Below are 25,005 nucleotides of genomic sequence, written 5' to 3'. Positions count from 1 at the left end.
GAAGATAAATTGTTATGCGACTCAGGAAAGGGAGATCTTTTACCCAGATAGAGGTACCAAGAATTTCTAAAGAGAATGCAATTCAGGAAGACTCTGAAGTGTGAGCAGAACACGCATAAGAAAAGTGTTTCCAGTGTGAGAGAACACAGCATTGTGTAGTTGGGCAGCAAGTCAACCAAGTTTGGCTATATACATAGTAAGAATAAATTAGGCTAAAAAGATAAACTAAGACTAGATTTTAATAGCTAAGCATTATCTTTTTTATTAACATATAATGTATTATTTGTTTCAGGGGTACAGGTCTGTGATTCATCAGTCTTACACAATTCACAGCGCTCACCATAGCACATACCTTCCCCAATGTCTATCACCCAGCCACCACATCCCTCCCACCCCCACCACTCCAGCAACCCTCAGTTTGTTTCCTGAGATTAAGGGTCTCTTATGGTTTGTCTCCCTCTCTGGTTTTGTCTTGTTTTATTTTTCCCTCCTTTCCCCTATAATCCTCTGTCTTGTTTCTCAAATTCCACATATCAGTGAGATCATATGATAATTACATTTCTCTGATAGATTTATTTTGCTTAATAGCTAACCATTATGAAGCATATATCATGCTCCAGGCACTGTGCTGACTGTTCTGAATATATTCTTGTATTTAATTCTCACAATAACCCTGTGAATAGGTACTAATATCATCCCATTTTATAGATGAAGATGCTAAAGGTCAAAGAGGTCAAAAAGATCTCTAATGTCTCACACTAGCAAGTAGGAGATTTGGGTTTTGAGTTAGGTCACTCAGAGACCGGTCTCAGCTGAAACCAAAACGCATACTGCCTGAAATTAATTTTGAATGAATTTGTTTTTCATTTTTCATTTATGTTATAGTTAAGAGATTTGTGTTCTAAATAAGTACTAAAATCCTTGTGATGCAAAAAGATGCTATTTGGAAAAAGGTGCCAAGCCCATAAAAAAGAATGTGAATCTGTGATGCTTTTATAGCCTTTAATTCCTTGCACCCCTGACGGAGATTGCCATGCAGGACATTCCTATAAAGGGAGTGTTCTTGGTATCAACACCTGTGGAAGGAAGAGGAAAAAAGCAGGATTGGGTAGAAGAAATTGTTTTCTAATGAAGTCTCAACAAAGTCCTCAGCCTACCCCATAGAGTGCCTTGCTGCCAAGATGGCTTTTAGAGTTATCCCTCGTTGAGTTTAGGGGACCATGAGCCTTTGCACACACTTGTTCACCAATCATTGGATGGAATCCTGTCCTAGAAGGGAGGATGACTTTGGACACACAAACTCTTCAATTCAGGTTTTCTCAAAGGTGGCTGACAACTGGGAACTGTGTGTTGGTAGCACTCCCTGGAAATAAGTCCTTCACTCCCAAAGAAGAATCTTCTTGAAGAAGGCTCATCATAGTTTCCACCACAGGTAACAGATTAACCCCCAAATCTCGAAGACTTAATCCAAGAGAAGTTAATTTCTTGCTCATATAAAGTGCAATTGGCGGGGCGCCTGGGTGGCTCAGTCGTTAAGCATCTGCCTTCGGCTCAGGTCATGATCCCAGGGTCCTGGGATCGAGCCCCGCATCGGGCTCAACTGCTCCGCGGGAAGCCTGCTTCTGCCTCTCCCACTACCCCCTGCTTGTGTTCCCTCTCTCGCTGTGTCTCTCTCTGTCAAATAAATAAATAAAATCTTTTAAAAAATAAAAAAATAAAGTGCAATTGGCATTGGGAGTTGGGGTTGCTCTGGTCATGCCATCATTCAGGAACTGAGGGTCATTCTGTCTGTGACTTCTCTCACCTTTAACTCTTCAGCACCCTTTCCATTCATCCAGAGGAAGGGGAAGGAAACAACAGAGAATCACAAAGGAGATTTCCATAAGCCATGCCTGGAAGTGACATATGTCACTCTTGCCCACATTCCAAGGGGCAGAATTCAGTCACATGACCATACTTACCCAAAAGGGAAACTAGGAAATGCAGTTAATCTGTGTACTCTGAAAGAAAGGGAAACACGTTCTGACACAACCAGTCTTTGCCAAAAGACTTTCTCAATAATACTTTTTCTGTCTTTTTATTGTTATAAAAAGCAATGTGCTTTCCAGATCTTTCAACATGGAAGTCAGCATAATGGAATTCCTTAGTAGTGAATGGCATCTTTGAGATCAGGTAGACCTAACAGCTGACCTAGACTTAGAGAGAACTCAGAAAATGTGCAAGGGTCAAAGTGATTGGTCAGAAGTGCAACTTTGTTGTACTTGTTTATCTCAAGTCTGTTTTTCTTCCCCAGTGCTCTCCTTCCAAAAAAATTACTCTATAAAACATTTGGTCTGGGCGCCTGGGTGGCTCAGTTGGTTAAGCGACTGCCTTCGGCTCAGGTCATGGAGTCCCAGGATCGAGTCCCGCATCGGGCTCCCTGCTCGGCGGGGAGTCTGCTTCTCCCTCTCCCACTCCCCGTTTGTGTTCCCTCTCTCGCTGTGTCTTTCTCTGCCAAATAAATAAATAAAATCTTTAAAAAAAAAAAAAAACATTTGGTCTATTTACAGTAATATTCTATTGCAAAGATAATCATATTTTTCTTCTTTTGGTTAGACTCTTTAGAGTTTGGGGCCAGGAGTCAAGAGGAAACCACCAGTAGTACGTACTGTTAGAAACAGTACAATATACACTACTGAAAATTCTTCAGTGAGTAAAGGGCAAGTGGCAAGAACATAGTAAATACTGCAATTCTATATTCATAAAATTCCAAGTTTTTTGTTTTTTTTTTAAAGATTTTATTTATTTATTTGACAGAGAGAGACAGTGAGAGAGGGAACACAAGCAGGGGGAGTGCGAGAGGGAGAAGCAGGCTCCCCGCTGAGCAGAGAGCCCGATGCGGGGCTCGATCCCAGGACCCTGGGATCATGACCCGAGCTGAAGGCAGACACTTAACGACTGAGCCACCCAGGTGCCCCAAATTCCAAGTTTTTAATAAACATTTATCCTAAACCTAGCAGGAAAAGAAATACATGACTTACTTTTTGGACTTATCCCTAGCTCAGATGGGCTGGCATACTAAATAATATACCATGCTGGCATGCTTATTCCCTTGCGCTATACCATACAGCCACTTCTCTCCTTCACTTGCATTGCTCTATTTCTAAAATAACATCCTGACACTTTTTATCCTCCATTTGTATCATTCCAGCACTTTCCTCTTCCAACCGTAGCATGAAATGTGTATTAACAAGTATAAGACATCCAGGGATTGTTTCATACCTGGGAACCAGCCCTGCACTTAAAGCAACTTGGAAAACTCAAATTTGTTATTGCTCTTCTTTCTGCCTGAAAAAGCTTTTAGGTCAGACTCCTTAGGTCCATCTGTTGCTACCTTCTAAACCCTGTGTGTAGGGACAAATCATTTTACCTTTACACTCTTCAGGCTTTTCATCTATAGAAGGGGTAACGATAATGTGTTATTGTGATTTATAATAAGAAATATATATTTGGCCTTTGTCCCTATTTCTGGCACAGAGCTTATATAACCATTGGAATTTCTGAAGTGCTGAGAGTTACAAGGATGTCTTTTGGTATGTTCACCAAGTGACTTTTGGAAAGCACCTAAGGATGGGGGTTGGTTGCCAGGGGACCCAGCCTGTGATTTAAGGGTTGGAACTTTCAGTTCCCCCCTCTCAAGTCCTGAGAGGGTAGAGGGCCTCAAGTTTGAATCAGCTGCCAGTGGCCAATGGTTTAATCAGTCACACTTATGTGATAAAGCCTCCTAAAAAATCAGACTTCAGAGAACTTCCAGGTAGGTGAACATATGGAGATGCGAGGAAATGCACCTGGGAGAGTGCATGGACACTCTACACCCTTTCCCCATACCTTGCCCTCTGGATCTCTTCCATCTGGTTGTTCCTGAGTTATATCCTTTTATAATAAACCAATGATCTACCAAGTAAAATGTTTCTCTGAGCTCTATGATCTGCTCTAACAAATTAATCAAGCCCAAAGAGGAAGTCTTTGGAACTTTCGATCAGAAGCACAGGTGACATCCTGTAGGATGGGGTGGGGGACAGTCTTGTAGGACTGAACCGTTAACCTGTGGAATCTGATGCTATCTCTGGGTAGACAGCATCAGAATTGAGTTGAATTATAGGACACCCAGTGGTGTCCAAGAATTGCTAGCTGGTATGGGGGGAAAAAACCCTCCCATACATTGGAACCAGTGACCAGAACCTTTTAGTCTACCATATACAGAGCTTTTGGGAATCATGGAAATCAACACTCATTATGTGCCTGTTACTTCTCCTAGTGGTTTACTTGTTTAATTCTTATATACTTAAACTGCATGAAGTGAAAACAGTTATCCCGTCTCCTGTTTTATAGATAAGAAGAGTGATGCATAGAAATCTTTTTTTAAAGATTTTATTTATTTATTTGACAGAGAGAGACCCAGCGAGAGAGGGAACACAAGCAGCAGGAGTGAGAGTGGGAGAAGAAGGCTTCCTGCTGAGCAGGGAGCCCGATGCGGGGCTGGATCCCAGGACTCTGGGATCATGATCTGAGCCGAAGGCAGACACTTAATGACTGAGCCACCCAGGCGCCCCGTGATGCATAGAAAATTTAAGTAACTCTCCAGGGGTCCTACTGATAATACGGGCAGGGCCAGAATCTGAGTCCAGCCAGTCTGACTCCAGAAGTTACACTTTCAACCAACACACTATATATACTGAGAATTGAAACTAATTGATTCAGGGTCACTTAAAACATCCCTGTTGGGCAAAAAAGCACTCTGTGTTACAGAATGGGAACCTAAGTGACATCTATGACTTACTGGCTCCAGACTTGTGCTGTTGCTTGCTTCTCTCAGTTGATACAACAGTGGAAAATCTAAGAGTCCAAAATCCTTTGAATTGTCCAATAATAATGATGATAGTAATCCATACAACTAGAAGTTGACCAGATGGCTCAGTTTATTCTCCTAGTAATTATTCTGTATGAACCCAACATGTAGTTTTAAGATTGCTTTCTTTTTTTTTTTTTTTTTTTTTGGTGAGTGCTGTGAATTGTGCAAGATTGCTTTCTTTAAAAGAGGAATATCTTAGTGGAAACTATATAAATATTAACATTGTAGGGATAACAAGTAAAATCAATCATGGTTCGTGACATGAAAAAAAAAAAAAAACCTCCCAAGAACTAAAGTTTTGAATGAGAGAATTATTTTTTTTCCAAGTACAATATCATTTTCAGTGTATTCTTTCTTTGTAACCCCTAAGAAGTGAAAGATAAAGTCCAATCCTTCATTTAAAATTGTCACTTTTTAAAACATAAGAAATTGGGGGTGTCTTCTATTTTGGTTACTAAGTAAATCTTTCTTAAAAATAACTTTTCATATTTACAGAGCTCACTTCTCTAAGAAACTCAAACTGAAATACTCATTGCAACAAATTATCCATGAAATAAAACTTGAAAATGTAACATGACAAGGTATTTAAATTTAGAATTTCATTGGTAAAATACCTCAAAGACTCTAAAGGACTCCTGATTTGATGCTGGTTCTGAGAAAAATTGGAATGGAGTATTATGCAATAGTGATGTGAAGGAAAGAAGCTATGGCTCTACCTGTTTTGAATACCTATGTGTTACTCGGAACCCACTGCGCTGACCTCTAGGATTGGGACCAGGAATTTTTAAGGGAGGATACCTAATCCTCTTGAATGATGCACAGTGGCTCACCACAAACCTTAACTGCTGCTACAGATGTTGGCCACAAAGAAGTTGTTTTCCTGTCTTCAGATATCCTGTAGCATTTTCATTCTTCATATGAAAATTCTCAATGCAGTCTACATTCTATCATTGTCTGTGAGCCTTTATCTTCCCTACTAGGTTTGACATTCCTGAAGAAAAGCGATCACGCCTTCTTTAGTTTTGCATCTACACAACACTTCGTAGATACTCACCATTTATTGAATGAATGAATGAATGAGTGAATAAGTGAATAGATGGATGGATGGTCTGTGCATTCCTGTAGACTAATAGTCCCTAGAATTCTACTCCAATTAAGTTATACATATTTTTCTAATATATATGGAGACAGCATATTCAGGAGCTGGGAACTGTGAGCCTATTCCTGATAACCTTTCACTAGCTACCATTTACTGAGTAGCCATAATATGTCAGGCAATGTTTGGTAATCATCACAATTTTTAATCCTCAAAAACATCTTTCAAAATAAGAGTATTATCCCCATTTTCCTAATGGAAAAATAGATGCAGAGAGGTTATGTACCTTGCTCAATACAACTAGTAAACAACAAACCCTGGCCTAAATTCAAAGTCTGTGCTCTTAAAAAGGCATTTGAAAGGAAGTTTTTTTCTCAGAGTGCATTATTAGTATTATCCTAATTTATAATGTAATAGACATAATGTGTGAAGGTTAATGCAATGTCAGTGAACTACTTGCAGACAATAAGAAGATAAGTGTATCTTCAAACCATTCTTTTCTTGGCAGTTTTTTGTTCTTCCTTTCTTTAAAACCTCTCTTTATTTCTCAGAACTCAGGATATCCCTCACCACTCCTCCCTTCCAGAAATATATGCACAAGTTTTACTAGCCAAACAGGAAATAAAGTTCTAATTTATCAAATTGTGCTCTATAAACTCTATTGATAAGCTATGGTATAGAAGAAGACATTTAGGCCTGAGCCTGAAGTGGGATTACCTGTTCCTCCCCCTTAATGGCAAATGGCAGGATTCACCAGATAAGCCCAACCAGACTTACCTGCCACCTCCAACAGAGAGGCTGACATGCAGATGGAATTGGAGAGAAGATTCTGGTGAGATGTCTCCTTCAAGCCAACCAAGAAAGCCTGCCATCCTCAGGTGGTGAAAGAGGTCTTGTGGAATCGATTTCCTGCTTTTAGGTACAATGATTCCTCCCACCAGCAAATTTTAGTCCAGTGAAAATTCTTAATTCTTAGATCATAAGGAATCAGATAAATCACTCCTCTCCACTATGGAAACAGGGAGGTTGTAGGTTCTGGTTTCAGTTCTCTACCTATGAGTATAGCAATGAGAAAAAAAAAGAGAGAGAGAGAGAAATTCCCTTCCCACCCAACCCACATAGCCTGTAATATGAATATATAATTGTTTTATGATGCAGATCTCATTTAGACGTCACCTGCTCTGTGTGGTCTTTCCTGAACACAAACTCTAAACCAGTTCTCACTCCAGATCACTATCACATTGCCCCATTTTATTTCCTTCATAACATTAATTACTAATGAAAATTATTTATTTTTTCCTTGTCTACTATCTGATTTTTGTCATTAAAACATAACCTCCACAAGAGTAAGAATTTTTCTTCAGGGACTTAAACAGTATCTGGCACCTAATGAGCACTCAGTAATTAACTTTTAAATGAAAAATTCAGTCTTACTCATATGCAAATACATTTGAGCTTATCACTGAAATTGCTTGTTGTTTTATGGGTAAGAGCCACGTCTTACACATCTTCTAACGTACCATAGAATTTGCCACTTGGTGAGAAGTTAATAAACATTTGCTCTTGTTGATATATTTGTTAAAGTTTTTCTAACAGTTTCTTTGATGGGTTCACAGTCTTTTTCCATTAACTACTAACCACTTTCTCAATAAGAGAAATGTCTGATAATTTTTGCTCAAACTGACAGGTGTGCAGTTAAATAATAAATTACTGGCAATAAATGGTTTTCACCAGGCCACACAAGTCTTCTGGGAAGAGGGACACTAATGAGCTTCTCTTAAGAGAATAAATAATATTTCATGACTCATCCTCACCTGTTATTATGAGATCATAGTTCTATGAGATATCTCCCCCAACAAATAAAAATGATTTTAGAATGATAAAATCTAGGAGAGTTTTTTTAATTAGTAAACTTTATTTTTTGAGATTTTTAAAATTATTTTTGTGAGAGAGGAGAGAGAGAGAGAGAGCGTGTGCCCGGGGCCGGGGGGAACAGAGGGAGAAGCAGACTCCCCACTGAGCAGGGAGCCTGATGTAGGGCTCAATCCCAGGACCCTGGGATTATGACCTGAGCCGAAGGAAGACGCTTAACCGACTGAGCTACCCAGGCACCCATTGAACTTTATTTTTAGAGCAGTTTTAGATGTATAGAAGAATTGGGCAGAAAGCATAGAGTTTCCATATATCCCCTCCCCCATCTTCCTGTGCAGTTTGCCCTGTTATTAATATCTCGCATTGATGTGCTGCATTTGTCACAGTTGATGAACCAATGTTGACACAGTTATTATTAACCAAACCCATCCTTTCCATTAAGGTGCACTCTCTGTGCTGCATTTTTCTATGGGTTTCATAAAATGCATAATATCCTATATCCACTATTACAGTATCCTACAGAATAGTTTCACTGCCCTAAAAATCCCCTGTGTTCCACTTACTCATCCCTCCCTCCTAGATAGAATCAGGTTTTAAGTCCTATGTGTTCATAAAAATCTATTGTCAGCTGCCGTGGGGTGGCTTCTCTTTTATTCTCTGTTTCGTCTTCTCTCAGGCAGGTCTGTGGTCACAAGCTGCCTCGCTTCACAAAGATCTAGCGCCCACGTGTGCTGCCCCGTGCAGCCGAAGCTCGGCAGCCTGCTGCAGCCAGAGTTCCACAAAGCCTCGGTCATCTTTAGGAGAGAAAAGCCACCGTGTTCCAGGTCTCTGTCCTTTTCTTGCGCTATATTTGGTCTCATGCGGACAAGAGTGGTAGTCTTATCCGCTGGTATCAGTGAAATCACTTGTCCAAGTATTATTCGCCGCAGTTTCTCTCCCTACTACTGAAAGGCAAGTTCCGTGGGGCAACTGGCCCAGCAATGATTCTACAGGCCTTGGCTTACTGGGGGGCCTTGGGGTTGCCAGCCCAGAGCTCAGCAAAAGTTTTCTATAAAGGGCCAGATAGTAAATGCCTCAGGCTTTGCACATCTCATACAGCTGCGGTCGCATATTCTTTGTTTTCGTTTTGATTTTTCTACAAAACCAAAAATGTACAAACGTGCTTAGTTTGAGGGGCATGTAAAAACAGACCACCACAGCCAGATTCGGCCTGTAGTTGACCGAACCCTGCTCTAGAGTCAGGCCTACCTGGGTTCAGTTCTGTCTCTGCTACTCACTAAATATGTAACAGACATGTTTGATCTCCCTGAGTTTCCCCCATTTCCAAGAGATGGATCATAGTTAGTACCTTAATAGAGCAAAATGGAGATTAAGCAAGATAATGCTTACAAAGAAGCTCTTAGTACCATGCCTGGCATTTGGTAAGCACTCAATAAATGTTACCAGTCTATATTATCATTTGTCAGAAGGACATCTCCCTGACCGCTGGGTCTTTATTACTGACCAACCTTGACTGACTCCATCTGACTTTAGGATAAATTCTCTTCCAGGACTTTCCTTGTTTCCTTATGCAAATTGAATCTTTATGGACCTTCCCATCCATCTGTCAGATATGTACACATGTGTTTGCTTCCACTATGGAATGTGCTTAGACCTAGGCGAGGACTCCTCCTACCAGCCTGGAAGTAGATAGTAACAGATAAGATGGATATCACCAATTAATACGTGTGTGGCAAAATATCCAGTAATGAACAGGCCAGTTCAGTTGTGAATGCCCCAACGACACCTGAAATGAACCAGTTAGCATAAAAATCAGTGTGAGTTATAGCTAAATCTCATTACATAATTTCTTGCTGAATTGAGGTACTACCCTGATCAGTTTCCAGTGATTAAAAAAAAAAAGCACTTTTTTTTTTTCTTGGCACAAACTGCAGTTTTTCAATTCAATGAATTTTTACTGGACACGTATTTGGTGAAAAACATTGATCCAGGCCTTAAAGGGAAACAAGGATGAATAAGACACAGCTCTACCTTTAAGGAAGAAGGAAAAAAGAAAGTGGGTGTATAGACAGCCGTGATAGAAAGTGTTGAAGAAGAAAATGAGGTACAAGAGAACATAGTCAGGAGTTGGCATAGCTACTCTGAACAATGCGGAGTGGCTCCCAGCAGCTTTTTGGTGGTATCTTAAAAGATGGATAGGATTTCAACAGGATAAAATCAAATCATAAGAATGGTTGCGTGAGATACTAGCGAGAGGTACAGTTGACCAAAGCACGTGGATCGGGACAGAGAGTACTCAGGTGCTGAGGTTGAAATTAGAACAGTGTGAAAATACGTGCATGTTCCTTCCATCCTCAATTCTCACACTGCACCAGAGGAAACTGAATCGCAGAGAGATTAAGCGCGTTTCCCATGTTGCACAGCTAATGGCTGAGCCGAGGTGCCCCTCAGCCACCCAGCTTCCCAGGCTGGTTCACTTTCCATTACCTAATAGCTGGGGACAGATAATGGATGAAATTGAATACCATACTTAGCTTCTTGGTTTTCCTTCTGTTAGAAGTGATTTGACACTGGAAAACTTTGAGCAGCAGGGTATCACGGTCAGGGCTGTAAACCTCTGATTTCAGCAACACCATGAAAGGGAACCTGAAGAAGAAAAGAGGCTGGAGGCAGGGAGACAGGCAAAATGGGGCCTGGCTAGCTAGGGGTCCGAACCAGGGTAGTGGTCCCAGGAAAGCCATGGATGAGACAGAGAGAAAAGTCTCTAACCACGGAGAGCCAAAACAACTGGAAGCAGGAGAAGTAGAACAGAGAAACGAGAGAGAAGAAAATGTCACACCAGCTGTGTCACTGTGGACGACTTGGGCAACCTCTCAGTGCTTTCTGTGTGTGAAGTAAGAAAGAGCAATTGCTTTGGCCTTGTTCTCTGCATTATTTGATCACTGCAGACCTCATGCATTACCCTTTTCTCCATAGAGGAGACAGAGCAGAGTAGAAAGGACTCTGCGCTCCATCCCAGACCTGCTGCCAACTCTGCAGGGCTTCTAGCAAGTCAGGAGCACGGGGGACCAGGGCTGCCGGGTAGAAAGATGCTTCTGCTCACAACAACACTGGTGCATGCAGCTTTGGAGTTGGAGGGGCACAGCCTGGAAGAAGAAGCTGCTCTTCTGTCTGAGCTCCAGGAGAATCCTGCTTGGTTGTTCATCATCCTCCCTGAACTCTGAAGTGAAACACATTGGCTGATGAGGTGGCAGAAGAAGCTCCAGAAAGGTGTAACTTAGCAGCTTGCCTGTGTGCAGCAAAGTCCAGAAATAGCACACCCCACGTAGGAGGCTGCCCTGATGCATGCCCTTCTTGACGGTTCGCTCAGCAAGTCTCTGAAGTGTCACTTGTCATGGCAGTGAGTCAGTCAGGGAGTTGTCCTTAGTGCTCAGGAAAAGGGTGTCTTGAGGCATAAAGCTTTCTGGGTCTTGGGGAAGACTTCTCACTTGTCACTCAGTCGTCCATAGCTTGGTGTCAGGAACCAGTGACTAATCAATGCTTTACCCCCAGCCCCCATGGTCTTCTGTATTCACTGTGCCGAGTCGCCAACCAGAGCTCCAAACGCACATTCTTCGGAGTAGTGTTCTGCCTCTGAGCCAATGCGAGTGCCCTATGGCACAATATGACGGATATATCTTTCAGTATCAAGTAATCAATTATGCAGAATGCTTCATTAACAATAACTACGAGAGTCAATAACCAGGGTCGTTGAAATGGGGCTCATCTGGGCTTGAATTCACTGACCCCTCCCACTCTCCTTGTCAAGAGATATCAAGGAACAGATTCATCAGGAATAATGGCCAGATGTTTGCTTGTTAATGATCGTTCCATAATCAGAAATGCGATGACCATGGGACACTTAATCTTGTCAATTTTTGTGACAGAAAACATGCTTAATTTATCATCAGCTTTGAAGAAAACAGAGCTTTTGTTCCTCTAAACCACACCGGAACACAAAATGACTAGAATTCAGTCTTATTTGCAGTATAAGCCCAATACAAATTTTGCCTCGCTCAGTCTAACTACTTCTGCTTCTTGCAAATCCCATAAAAATTAGCATTGGTGCCTTGACCAAGCAGCTCCCGAACTCTTAATGCTGAGCTGTGTGTTGGGCTAAAATGAGCTATTAACGGGATCGATGCCGTACTCTTCAATCTGGCCTGAGGTCTCCAACAGTGGTCTGTCTCACCTGCACCATGGGGAAACCCCTCACCAGCTTCTGACGCTCTCAGTGCTCACGATCACCTCTGTGTTGCATCATCATGCCCGCCACCCTCTTCTCTGGCAACCTAAACGTGCTCCTCTCAAGGTGTGTGTGTGTGTGTGTGTGTGTGTGTGTTCCTTCACGGCTAACACTAACCATAATGCATTTCTCTTCTCCAAATATGAATGTGCCTTTAGTCTACACTCTACACCATCGTGTATGCAGTGTCATCTGGTTATTTGATGTCCTGTCTCCCCAGCTGAATCAGGCAAGGCCTGAGTAAAAGCTGGCTCATAAATTCCACAGTTGATGAATTGGGTGGAGATGCAAATCCTCAACAGAAGCCATACGAGAAATACAGACAAGGACTTGGATTCGGAAGTCCAGAGCCAACTTTGAAATTATAATTCAGTCTTCTACCAGTTATATAACTACGGACAAATTATTTAACCTCTCTTAGCTCCAGGTTCATCATGTATAAAATGAAGTTCTTGAAAAGACCAAGAAAAATAATGTATGTAAAAAGCTGGGCACTGAGGAAAGACTCCATAAATGTCTGTTCCCATTTCCTTTTCGAATGATCCAGTGAGAAGATCAGAATCTAGAATTTCAGTCTCTCTCCCTCAGCCTCTGTCTAATCGGCCCACACACACAGTCACACGCACACACACACATACTCAGTCTCACACAAACGTAATGCCCAGCAGTCGATACCTGTCTAAGAGTAATGTGAAGGATAAAGAAGCAACAGTGTTGAAACCAACAACAAGATAAAAAGTATACACCTGACCTAATTAAAGGTCTTGCTTTAATATCACCTCAGTCTTCTCAGTTTAAAAAGTATGCAAATACACAGAAGAATTAAAGCCATGCTATTTTAGTCTATTCAGGCTGCTGTAACCAAACACCACAGACTGAGTGACTTAAACAGCAAACACTGATTTCCCCCAGTTCCGGAGGCTGGAAGTTCAAGACCTGGAGTGCCAGCCTGTTGGATTCTGCTTAGAGCCTACTTTCTGGCTTGTAGATAGCCACCTTCTTGCAGTATCCTCACGTGGCCAAGAGAGAGATTCCTGTTTTCTCCTCTTTTTATAAGGGCATTAATCCCATTGTGAGGGCCCCACTCACATGACCTAATCTAACCCAAATTACCTCCCAAAGGACCCACCACCAAATACTATTATACTGGGGATTAGTTCTTCAACATACAGATTCTGGGGCGACACATTCAGTCTATTGCAAATGCCATCTAAGTATTGCTCATAAAACATCAAAATGTAGCCACCTCCACATGTTTTATGACCCTGAAAGTGTTACATGCTTATTTTTAACAGTAAAACATCGCTTTATTGGTTTATTATTTACTAACATTATTAATAGTATTTTATCATCTATAATTTAAAGCAGAAATTATTTCTCCAACCCTTAATGTATAAACTAATACTGAGAGTTTTCTTTGTAGAGTCAAACAAATCAAGAGGTTGCTCTAATTTAGTTTTTAACTGAATTTGTGTTCCCAAAATAATAGAGACACAATAGACATATAGAACAAAACAGATTGAAAGAGGGAATGCCACTCCATATTCCCCCATTACCTTGGGTAATAATGTCAAAATACTTCAAAATGCTATAGTCACCACCATGACAGCAGGAGTGAAGCGGCAGAAAAATACCATTTTACTCCATATTTATTTACTCTTGAGTATGAGATTATAGCAATGTTGAATGTCCTCACTTCTGGAATTGAGAAATCTCCTTTACTGTTCCCATTCAATTAACCCAATAAGCTGTTGAGAAAGCCTCTTCTTCCTTACCCACACTTCAGTGGCTTGTATCTATGCTTAATGGTAGGCACCATTTTTTTTCTTTTTTTTTTTTTTAAAGATTTTATTTATTTATTTGAGAGAGAGAATGAGAGACAGAGAGCATGAGAGGGGAGAGGGTCAGCGAGGGAAGCAGACCCCCCGCTGAGCAGGGAGCCCGATGTGGGACTCGATCCCGGGACTCCAGGATCATGACCTGAGCCGAAGGCAGTCGCTTAACCAACTGAGCCACCCAGGCGCCCCTAGGCACCATTTTTTATAGCATACTTTTATCCATCTTATTATTATCTCACTTCAGACAGCTTTCATGGGAGGTAAGTGCCCACAATAATGGACCCTATGCTGTGAGAGAGAAAGGGGGCAGAGAAGGAGGTTAAGAAGGAGGAAGACAGAGAAATTCCTAAATACCAAAAAAAGATTTGTATGTGTAAAATCCATCAAAAACACCAGAAGTGCAGTAGGGCATACATAAAAGGAAAGAGTTTTTGCTCTGGAAATCTATATGTTTGGCAACTTACTACAAAACGTTATTAGGAAATATTTGATTACGCCTTCCCAAATTTAAATTGACAACGCTGACACCAAATGACATCAATCTATTTATACAATAAAATAGCAAATCCTTAATGGTCATCTATGAACCTCATCAACAGCAATGTTATTAAGTGAATGAACTAGCTCATCAGGAATTGACATGTACATCTATCTACTTGCTTGAACCAAGACATCAGTGAGTCATCCTTGAGCCTGCCTCTCCTTCACCCCCATCACTCCAGTGCACCACCAACTCCTCCCACTCCAACTCTCCAAACACATCTCTAATCCTATCAATGTCCCTGTGTCTACACTCTCACTACCCTCTCCATTGACTTTTACCGGGACATCTCCAGTGAAGGTCTACCTTCTTTCTGTACATCCATTCTTTCCTTGTCCTATCCATTCTCAAACAGTAGCCAGAATAATCTCTATAAAATATGTCTAATTTGTCCCTTGCTATGCTCCAATCCCTTTAACTGCCTCATGACTTTTTTTTAAGAAAAAATGTCAAAATGTCAATACAAGCCTAGAAATTTCTGCATGGCCTGGCCACTACTTATCTCTGCCAACTTTCTCCCTTCACTCCCCCTTTCCCTCTCTCACTCTCCTTCTTCTCATCGGCCTACTCTCTTCCCCTCAAATAGTTCATTACTGCACCAGCCCTTTGGTACACACAGTTCCCTCTACTTGAAGCAGGTACCACCAGCCCCAACCTCTTTTATCCGGCTAACTCCTACTGATCCTTCAAGCTTTGCTTTGAATATTACCTTCTCAGGAAGATCCTTTCTGACACTGGAGTCTAGTTAGGGTCCCTATTATATCCTCTCTCGGCATTAGTTATGTTTTCTTTGAGTCATTTGGTGTAATTGTATAGAGCTATTTGTGCGATTATCAAATTAAGACCTGTCTCCCCCACTCCACCCTAAGTACCATGACAGCAGAGACTGGTTCTTTTGTTTGTCATTGCATCTCCAAGCCTAAAGAGCATCTCTGTATAGTAGCAGTGCTTTGTTGACTTAATCCATTAGTAAGTTCCATTTACTTCTCCATAATTAATCAGCTGCATGTCCACATTTCTGCGCTAATCAATGGCTAACATATTTTGAGTACTTACTATGTACCAGGCACTGTGCTAACCATGTCATATACCTCATCTTTTTTTTTTTTTATTGAAGTATAGTTGACACACAATGTTACATTGGTTTCAGGTTTACAACATCGTGATTTGACAATTCTATATGCTATGCTATATGCACCACGCATTCCTTATCTTTATGGCAACTATATGATGTCATGCAGTTATCATCCCCATTTTATAATTAGGAAGCTGCATCACTCGAGGTCACAGATTAATAAAACTGAGATTCAAAACAAAGCCTTTCAGGCTCCTCTGGCCCATATTCTTAAACAATTCTCTATTCCGTTCCCTTGCAAGAGGAGGTCAGTTACATTTTTGGGGTGGGAGAGGAATCAGAAAGCACATGTTCTATTAGAAGTAGGTTTATCCATTGTTACAGTTTCACGCTGACCCAAGTACATCGTTTTTCTCTGTATTTGTAATTCCTGTTGACAATTACCTCTACCATGCCATGCTGAAAGGGGAAAATGTGTTTCCAGTTTCCGCAGGACACTGAGCACAGACAGGAATAAATTGCAGCATCTCTCTTCCATCTCTTCCAGCTGTTTCAGCTTGTTTGCTTGTTTTAAATAGGAGCACATAAGATTGCTCCCATACTGCCCTCTGCACTGGTCTCCCTTGTTGGCATTCTTGCCGGTCAAAGATTGCGGAAGACAGAAACAGCAGTGTGCATGAGATGAGACAGAGTTCACACAAGGGAAAATGAAATAGGGGTATTTCCAAGGGAAATTTAATAGACCCCAGTTTGGCTTTAATCAAAATGGTGAATGATGTTGTTTAATTACTTTTTTTTAAAGGGTGACCAACTCTCCCACCTTTGGATTATCGCAACCTGAAACCGTATCCATTAAATATCCTGGAAATAGCTGATTCCTCTGTCTTATAAATACCCCTTCAGCCTTTGCTCCTCCAAAACTGTTCCCTTGGTGACAAGTCTGTTCCCTGGGTGATAACTGATGGATTCCTTCCTCATGTCACTCAGACAATGACTTTAATCTGAAGAAAAGCTTCAGCTCCTTCTGAGGCATTAAAAACAGGACGTAATCATGGCTTTCCGGAGGATGAAAAATGGAACTTTCCTGTCAAGGAAAAGCCCCATTGTGTGCTAAAACTTCAGGAAAATGCCAGTAGAGATGCTTTGGAGAAATATTTCCATGCTCTTGTCCATTTTGGCTGGTTCTGCCCTGTGTCTGGACTCTGAGCAAGAAGGAGTGAAATGTCTGCATTGCACAGAAATGTCACTAGTGAGTACAATTTACTTAGGCTCCTCTCATCACTGAAGTGACAGTATTTTGCAATCCTGGAGAGATCCTTAAGACAGCACATCCTGTTAAGCCAATTTATGGAAGAGAGCCTTATTTTTTCTGTTAATCTATTTTTGTGGGAGGCTTCAACTGCAGTCAGTAATATTCTTTGGTGCTTATTGTTTATTTATAAAAATGTTTATTCTCCATGTACTTTTTTCTGCCTGTTAAATATCAGGTGTTTCAAGGGGAAAAAATAAAGCAATTAAAAACTTTGAAGCTAGCCAGAATCATTTTTACAATACAATTATTTTTCTCTGATTTCCTGCAGATGATAAAATAGCCTAGTCCACAGGGGCGAGAAAGCAAAATTGATGTCCATCTAAAACTGCTTAATGTTTTTTTACAGAAATTATTAGGAGACAAACAAAATATGCTAGTACTAAATGTCCCTTTTGGTCCTCATTCTGAGAATCCTGTATTATTTTTAGAGTGTTTTAGGTAGGAATGCACCTGGTACATATGTTAGCTTTCTAAATTAACTCTTTCAAATCACAGTTGAAGTTTTATTTTAACAGCCTCTTTTAGATGTCTTGATATAACTTCTCTTAAGTCATTGCTTCCATTAAAAACAGGATTTTTAGAGTTGATATGTGACATATTAAAATGCTAAATTTTGGTTATTACAAAATGAATCATCTTAAAGTCACAGATGAATATATCAATAGGCTACCAGATAGAGGTTTTAATACTTCTGTCCCATTGCATTTCAACACTCTTGGCTCTTCCAGTTCCTTTTCAAAACTCTACAATAAGTAATCACCTGCCAACTTTCTCTTACTATCTTCTAAATGAATAGTCCAGAGGGACAAAGAAATACAGAGACATTGCCACATGAGTGGCAAGGAAGTAGAACTGTGAATCCAGAGGTGAAAAAGAGAAGAATCTAAATTTTAACCCAAATTCTGTTTCTCATTTCTTTGGCTATTTTACTCTGAGCTCTCAGTTTGACTTTTCTGATTATGCTGTGATGTCCATACTACTTTTTTTTTTTTTTACCTTATTACTACTCAGAGTATCAATGCTGATATAGTACTTTGACTCTCCAATTGTGAAGACAATGAATTAGAAGCAGCATTTTGCTAATCCCACATTATGAAGGGAGAATGTTTTTTTAAAGGTTTTATTTATTTATTTGAGAGAGAGAGAGCACGAGGAGGGGAAGGGGTAGAAGGAGAGGGAGAAGCAGACTCCCCACTCAGCAGAGTCCAATGCGGGGCTCGATCCCAGGACCCCAGGATCATGACCTGAGCTGAAGGCAGACACTTAACCAACTGAGCCACCCAGGAGCCCCATGGGAGAATATGTTTTATCTCAGTTTTCAGTTCTATTGCTATTTCCCCAAGTCACAACAGTTATTAATAGACAAGAATGGTAAAGGTGATCTATGTAAGCCCTTTAGAGGCAGACATTCTTTACCGTTTTTGCTTAACATTACTAGGCATACAATAGGTGTTTAATAAGAACTTTATGAATGAACATACAGTGGGTGAAGGGTGGGAGAATGTGATTTGAAACTCTAACCACACTACAGGAGCTTCTGTCTCCCTAGAGAGTGGCATAAGTTCTGGAACACAGCAAAACCCATTGATGAGCTACTTGGTTTTGGGAGAAAAATAAAGTTCAGAAGGTAGAGGAGAGAAATGAAAAGAACTAAATTATTTCTCTGCATAATTAGGTACAAATGTGGGTGTTTCCAGGAGGATTGGGAAAGTGGAGAGAGGAAGAGAGAAGTTTGCAGAGAGGAAGAGAAGCTAAGCACAGAGTGAAAACCAAGCCCTCTAGAGGTGAGCCATTAAGAATGGCTCAAGGACTTTTAAGAATATGGTTAAATCTCAATTTTAAATTGTTTGTATATGGGTTGCAATGGAATCCACTGCCCACAGGCTTCAGTAGATGACTGTTAATGGGTCACTGATACCTGGCACAGGAAGGCTCAGTCTGTTACCTAGTTGTGGGGAGCCATTGGAAATTAGTCACAACATATTTTCGATGATGAGATAATCCACAACTAAATGAATCCAATGGTAGCAGAAACCCAAAGCCAAGAGAGAACAAGAGAAATGTAAACCACTCAAGTTGCCCCATAGATGTAGAGAAAGACATTTCAAAAGTCTTCCATGTATCTCTGTACTAGTAGTGCAAATATTATTAACTTCTCATTGAAATATGTTTCCAGGCTTCCAGATATTGATAACACAAGTGGTATGTAAACAATAAACTTGACAAGTAAGCCTATATTACGCAACATTTTGTGGCTCTATCTAATTGTGAGGTTTTTGTTTGGGGGTTTCATATATATCTTGAAGTGCATAAATACAGCGCTACGATCTCATTTAATGCCCAACAGAGTATATATAGCGTATCTGTATCTCCATTTCACCAATGAGAAAACTTAGGTTCAAAAATTAAGTAACTTGTTCAAGAGTCACACAGATAATAAGAGACAGAGTCAAGGTTTGAACTCATGCCTAGCTGGCTGCAAGGCCTATGGGTATCCTATTTTTTGAAATGAACTCAGAAGAGAGGAGGTGTGTCATTCTAGAAAGAAAAATAAGGAATATCCCCCTGGATCAATCTCTAGTGCTGAGAAGAACTTGGTCAATGAGAAGCCATTGATTAGACCTGCATTATGTGGAAAACTGTAAGTCCCAATAGGCTCAAAGATAAGAGAACTCTGAGTCTCTCCTATAACACACAGGATACCCAAAACAAGTTGCAGTAGCCTTAATAATGCAGGATAAGAAGGAATTTAGCAATGTGGTTAAGATCAGCTTGAGAAGCACAGTGAAGGCCTGGGTTCAGATCTCACTGCAATATATACTTCTCTGTGCTTCTATTTCCTCATCTGAAAAATGGGTATTGTAATGTCTACTTCCCACAGTGGTTGTGTGGATTAAATGAAATAAAGCAGCTAAGAACTAGGCATATTCACACCTAATGAAGCTAGTGATGAAGATGATGGTGTACAACATCACCACTCCAGCTGAGATAAATAGAAGTATCCTAGATCCTAGGTTTTGGCTTTTTCTTAATTTTAATTAAAATTCTTCCTGATATATTGGATCAGGAGTTTTCATAAGGGGGTAACAAAAGTCTTTCCAGTCAGACCTTTATCTCAGTATTTTTGATGAGGGCTAAAGGCAAGAAAACTTAATATAGATAAACCGAGTCCCTCACCTTGTATAAGTAATGATGGCAAAGGAGCAGGTTACTATTGGCTGTTTTCATTACATGTTATTGGTTTAAACTGTACAGTGGTTTGAAGAACAATGTACTCTAAATATGGTAGCCCCCGGTGGACCGAGGATATAGGAAGACATGTTTCCTGAGTGAGTAACATTGCTTATGAGACCTCTCCTTTGCTAACCTAAGAAAATCATAGCAAAATCCAAGCTGGTTAATATAAAATAAATAAATGAAAATCCCTAAATAGGTCAGAAAGAAGATGAGAAAAATGACACTTATTCCTGATCTCACTGACAGAAACACTTAAAACAAACAAACAAAAAAAAAACAAGCAGACACACTGCTGGCTTCTAGGTGTGTTTAACTAATTGGAAAAACACTGAATTTTGAGCAGATCCCTCTGTCTGCCAAAGGCCACATTTTGCCACCAAGGAACATAGCTGCTAATGGGAGTTCAAGCAATGCACTCAGAACCATCTCAGTCCCTTAGAGAAGAGACACAGAACATGGGGGTGATGTGGTCTGTCTCTGACCAATGGACTCTGAGTTAACCATCACATCTCCAAAGGGTTAACCACAGTGACATGTTAAGGAGGGAAAGAAGCACTTGGGAAATAATCAATTTTCACTGCTGTATGGTAGTTCCAGAAGGTTGCTACAGTAATAAAATTAGGATGCCACTTTATTACTGCAGTTAAAGTAATTTTATTTACTTTTTTCAGTCAAAACATACACACACGGTGGTGAGAGCAATCAGCTGCTGCACTTGTTAGCTCACTGATTAAATATGTTGTCACCTAACTCTGAGCTAATTAAGGAAATTGAAGTTGTTTGTGCATTAGCCAACATGGTATTAACATTGTTAACTGAGGTTTTTGAGCTTGCTTACTCTTTTCTCTGCTACGGTTTTTTAAATCACTTTTCTTTGTCACTAGCAATTTCACCCAGTTACCAAAACCCGTTAGAGCTATCTTTGAATCTTTGGGGTATATTATTGATAATAGCTGTTCACATCTCTTGCCGTTTGATTGTCATGGAAGAAGCTCCAGATAAGAAGCATTAGAGAATTATGGAAGCCAGAAACATCAAATTAATTTGTATAAGTTATAATTATTTTTCCCTACAGGATGCCTCTATTTGTGGGTGGATCTACGAATTTTAATAGAAGTAAGCCTGTGAATGGGTTCAAGGAAGAGCATCAAGTAACTGACCCTATGAAACCAACCTGAATCTTGAGAACTCTGGGACTCCGCTCCCCTGGCTTCTTTTCTCAGCTGCCTGATAGTATTCTGGCCAATTGTATTGCCCCTATGTATGCTTTTATTTTTGATAACCCCCTAATCCAGCCATCCCAATACCCTAATGTTGATTTGTCTATTTCCAAAAACAGAAAGATGTCAGTAGGTTGTTTTTCCCCAAATGCTAGCTGTGAAATATTTATTCGTTGCTTTGCTTATTCCTTATGCTAGTGGAAAAGCAACTTCAGGCCTTCAGGGATCCAAAAGGGAAAACTCTTGAAGTGCTTCAAAGGAAAGGGAGGAAGAGAAAGAAAGAAAGAAAGAAAGAAAGAAAGAAAGAAAGAAAGAAAGAAAGAAAGAAAGAAAGAAAGAAAGAAAGAAAGAAAGAAAGAAAGGAAGGAAGGAAGGAAGGAAGAAAGAAGAAAAAGAAAGAAAGAAAGAAAGAAAGAAAGAAAGAAGAAAGAAAGAAAGAAAGAAAGAAGAAAGAGAAAGAAAGAAAGAAAGAAAGAAAGAAAGAAAGAAAGAAAGAAAGAAAGATCTAGAACAAAAGTCAAACTACTGTGCTGTACCAAACCTGCTTCCCCAAGGTTACTTTCCCAAATAAGAAAATATCAGCACTTTGTATTTGTATGATGCTTTTAACTTTTTCAAAGCACTTTTACCTATATCATCCTGTGGAAACCAGGAGCTGACTTTTATAAATGGAAAGGACATACATAAGTGATCCTAGGGTGCTTCTAGAAGTTCCAAGCCAAAAAAGCTATCGGGTTTAATGAAAAGAAAAGTGCCCAGAAGAGAATCAAACCCATGCTAATCAAGCAGCATGCAGGTTATCAGCAGAAGACAAAGGCTGCCCATTTAAAAGGTTGAGAATTCAACAGTTTAAGTAATGTAATAGCAATTCTAAGCAGGACAAAATGTACAGGGATCAGCTGGAACCACTTTTAGCCAAGATTGATTTAGTTTTCACACCACCAGCCAGCCAAACAAGTAAACAAAGGTTTGTCAACTCCAACTGGTTATATTGACTTTAAACTCATTGTCTGTATTTTACCAGATTTTGAAAATTATGAACCCAGGAGACAGACTATCTGGGACTAGATTTGGGGTGGGAGTGGGGGGGTGGTTAATACTTGTGGATTTTAAAATATACACACAAAAATGGGCTACATACACAGCATGAAGTAGTAAGTGGAAAATAAAATGAGTACAGATAGTGAGCAACACATCCATTATATTAGATTCATTTTCTAAGAATGGCAAGTCTATGATTTAGAAAAGAAAAAGCCTGCGTAGGTAAGTCACTGGACAAGGTTTTTCTCTAAGATTCCTTGCAGCATTAATAGATTATAATTCAGTGAAGAACACCTTGAAAACATGATTTATCAGCAATGTCTATCTCCATTCAGAGTAGCCCGTGGTTGTTTACTTTGTCAGTTATTAACAGAAAATGGAATGACCAGTTTAGGAAAGAAGGAAAGAAAGAAAGAAAGAGAGAGAGAGAGGGAGGGAGGGAAGGAGGGAGGGAGGAAAGAAGAAAGAGAAAGAAGAAAGAAAGAAAAAAGGAACCTTCCTAGGGGCCATCAAATCCATTTCTGTACTTTGTTTGGATACAAACTCTCTCAGAATTTTCCATGAGCTTCCGGACACAGTCCCAATACACTCTGGTGGCTGGCCCTTGTTAGCTGCCAACTTAATCCATCAACTGTTTTAACAGAAAGCCCTGGAGAGCTGAGGCAGCCAAAGGTATTGGCCTCTCCCAGCACGGCTGAGGAGACATCCCCCAATAGCTATGCAGACATAGCTCAGGATTGCTTTTTCACTAAAAGGATGTAATTGCTAATGTAGTTATTGACTTGATGGATCTGTCCCAGCTTAGCTTATTTCATTAGGACTCTTTCCTCAGCCATTTTAGGATGAAATTTCCTAGGTATCTTACTGCAAAGAAGATGTGTCTTCCTTTCCTCCATTTTTTCAACATGTCATTAAAATTGATTCATGTTTTTTAAGGGCTCACGATGTACTCAACACGATATAATACATGGTTGCAATCCCTTAGCAGTTTATATTCTAAATGTGCCCTCCTGGTGAATACAAAAAACAAAACAAATAAACAAAAAACCCACAACAAAAAACAGCCTCCATATTTGAGATCCCTAAGATGTCTGTGAAAAGCTTTGTTGCTTTCATGAGTCGGTTATTTTAGGCCACTTATGGTTCATTGATCCTCTTAAACGGTTGCTTGATCATTTCTTTGTTCATCAAAATATGGGCAACGTCGCCAAAGAAACAGTTGTAGTCAGAAGCCTTGGATTTTCCTTTAGTAGGGCATGAGTTTTTGCAGTCATTTCTCAGTTGCAAATTAGAAGACCAAGCTCCTTATTCTTCATCTGTTAGCCAAAGGAAGATCCCAGTGATGATAGTCCAAAAGCTGCTCGTAAATCTGTCTGATGTTAGCTACAATAGCCCAGGAAGGTTGGTTAACTCAGAGATGGCAGATTTCTTTGATCCAAATCTGAGGAATGAAGCTATTTATTAGAACTCTAAAGATAGTATTTCTTGGAAGGGGCCAAGAAATCAAAATAAAACAGAACCCATGTACAAGATCAATAACTTCAAAATACATGTTTTCAAGATTAAATCACAAAGCCCACCTGTATCTGAAGGAAGGTGTGAGTGAAGGAGTTAATGCCAGGCTTCTCACCCCGGCCCTTGCCACTCTGTAATTAAAGTGGCGTCAGCCTTCCACTATAAACTAGTGGTACGATTTTCAGAGGTTTATGACTCCACCATAAAAATTCACTCTGGGCTGAAAACTGGCACAGGCAATGAAACTTGAGAACACAATTTTTGTAGAGAAAATTATTTCAGCTCTTTTAAGGTTATAGAAAGTTTTTTTTAGTCTTCATTTCCACCTAATGAAAATAAATCTGCTTTATATATACAAATTTTCTATGAGTTTATTGAATTTCAATAATCTATGATGTTTAAAGCCCTAAAATATTTATTTTTATGCTCTTCTTAACCCTGAATAAAGGTTTATGATGCAAGCAAGTATTGGGACTTTGCAGAATTTAAGTCAGAAAAAAGCATCGGAGGGCATCAGATCTCAACCCTCTTATCCAAGCAGACAATTTCCCTAAGGATGCTTCTTTTCTTTCCCTTATTTCTTTCTGCGCATTATTGATATGTTAAGACCAAATTCTTCCTTGAGTTTCTCAAAAATTCCTTTTTAAAAAAATATGTAACACTTCTAGGGAGATGGCCATAGATAACCTAGTTGGAAATAAAAGGGAATTCTACTATTTTTTATAAACTGTCACTGGAAGGATCTATGGTAAGGAGGGGAATGTGATTGGTGCCTCAAAGACCATTGATTAAAATGGTTGTTTTGACTGTTGTGTATGGTAAAAGAAATCTTCTCCCTTTGGGAGGAAAGGATCCATCCTCAAGCAATGGAATCAGAAGGATGGATGTATTTTTCAGATATAGGAGTTACAAACCTATTGTTACGGCAGTTTCTTTAGATAAAACCCTGATAAAGTCACCAACCATTAGATGGCATTTGCTTTATATAAGCCCTCACTTTAAGAAGATCTTAAAATGTATGAGGATCCATTTATGAATTCAAAATTTCTCCCTTGAAACATCAAACAAATCTGATTAACCAC

The sequence above is a fragment of the Mirounga angustirostris genome, unplaced genomic scaffold (assembly GCF_029215605.1).
Source record: "Mirounga angustirostris isolate CCGP_5_RB_7025 unplaced genomic scaffold, mMirAng1.0.hap1 SCAF_4, whole genome shotgun sequence".
NCBI classification, from domain to species: Eukaryota; Metazoa; Chordata; class Mammalia; order Carnivora; family Phocidae; genus Mirounga; species Mirounga angustirostris.
This window is presented reverse-complemented; position numbering follows the sequence as displayed.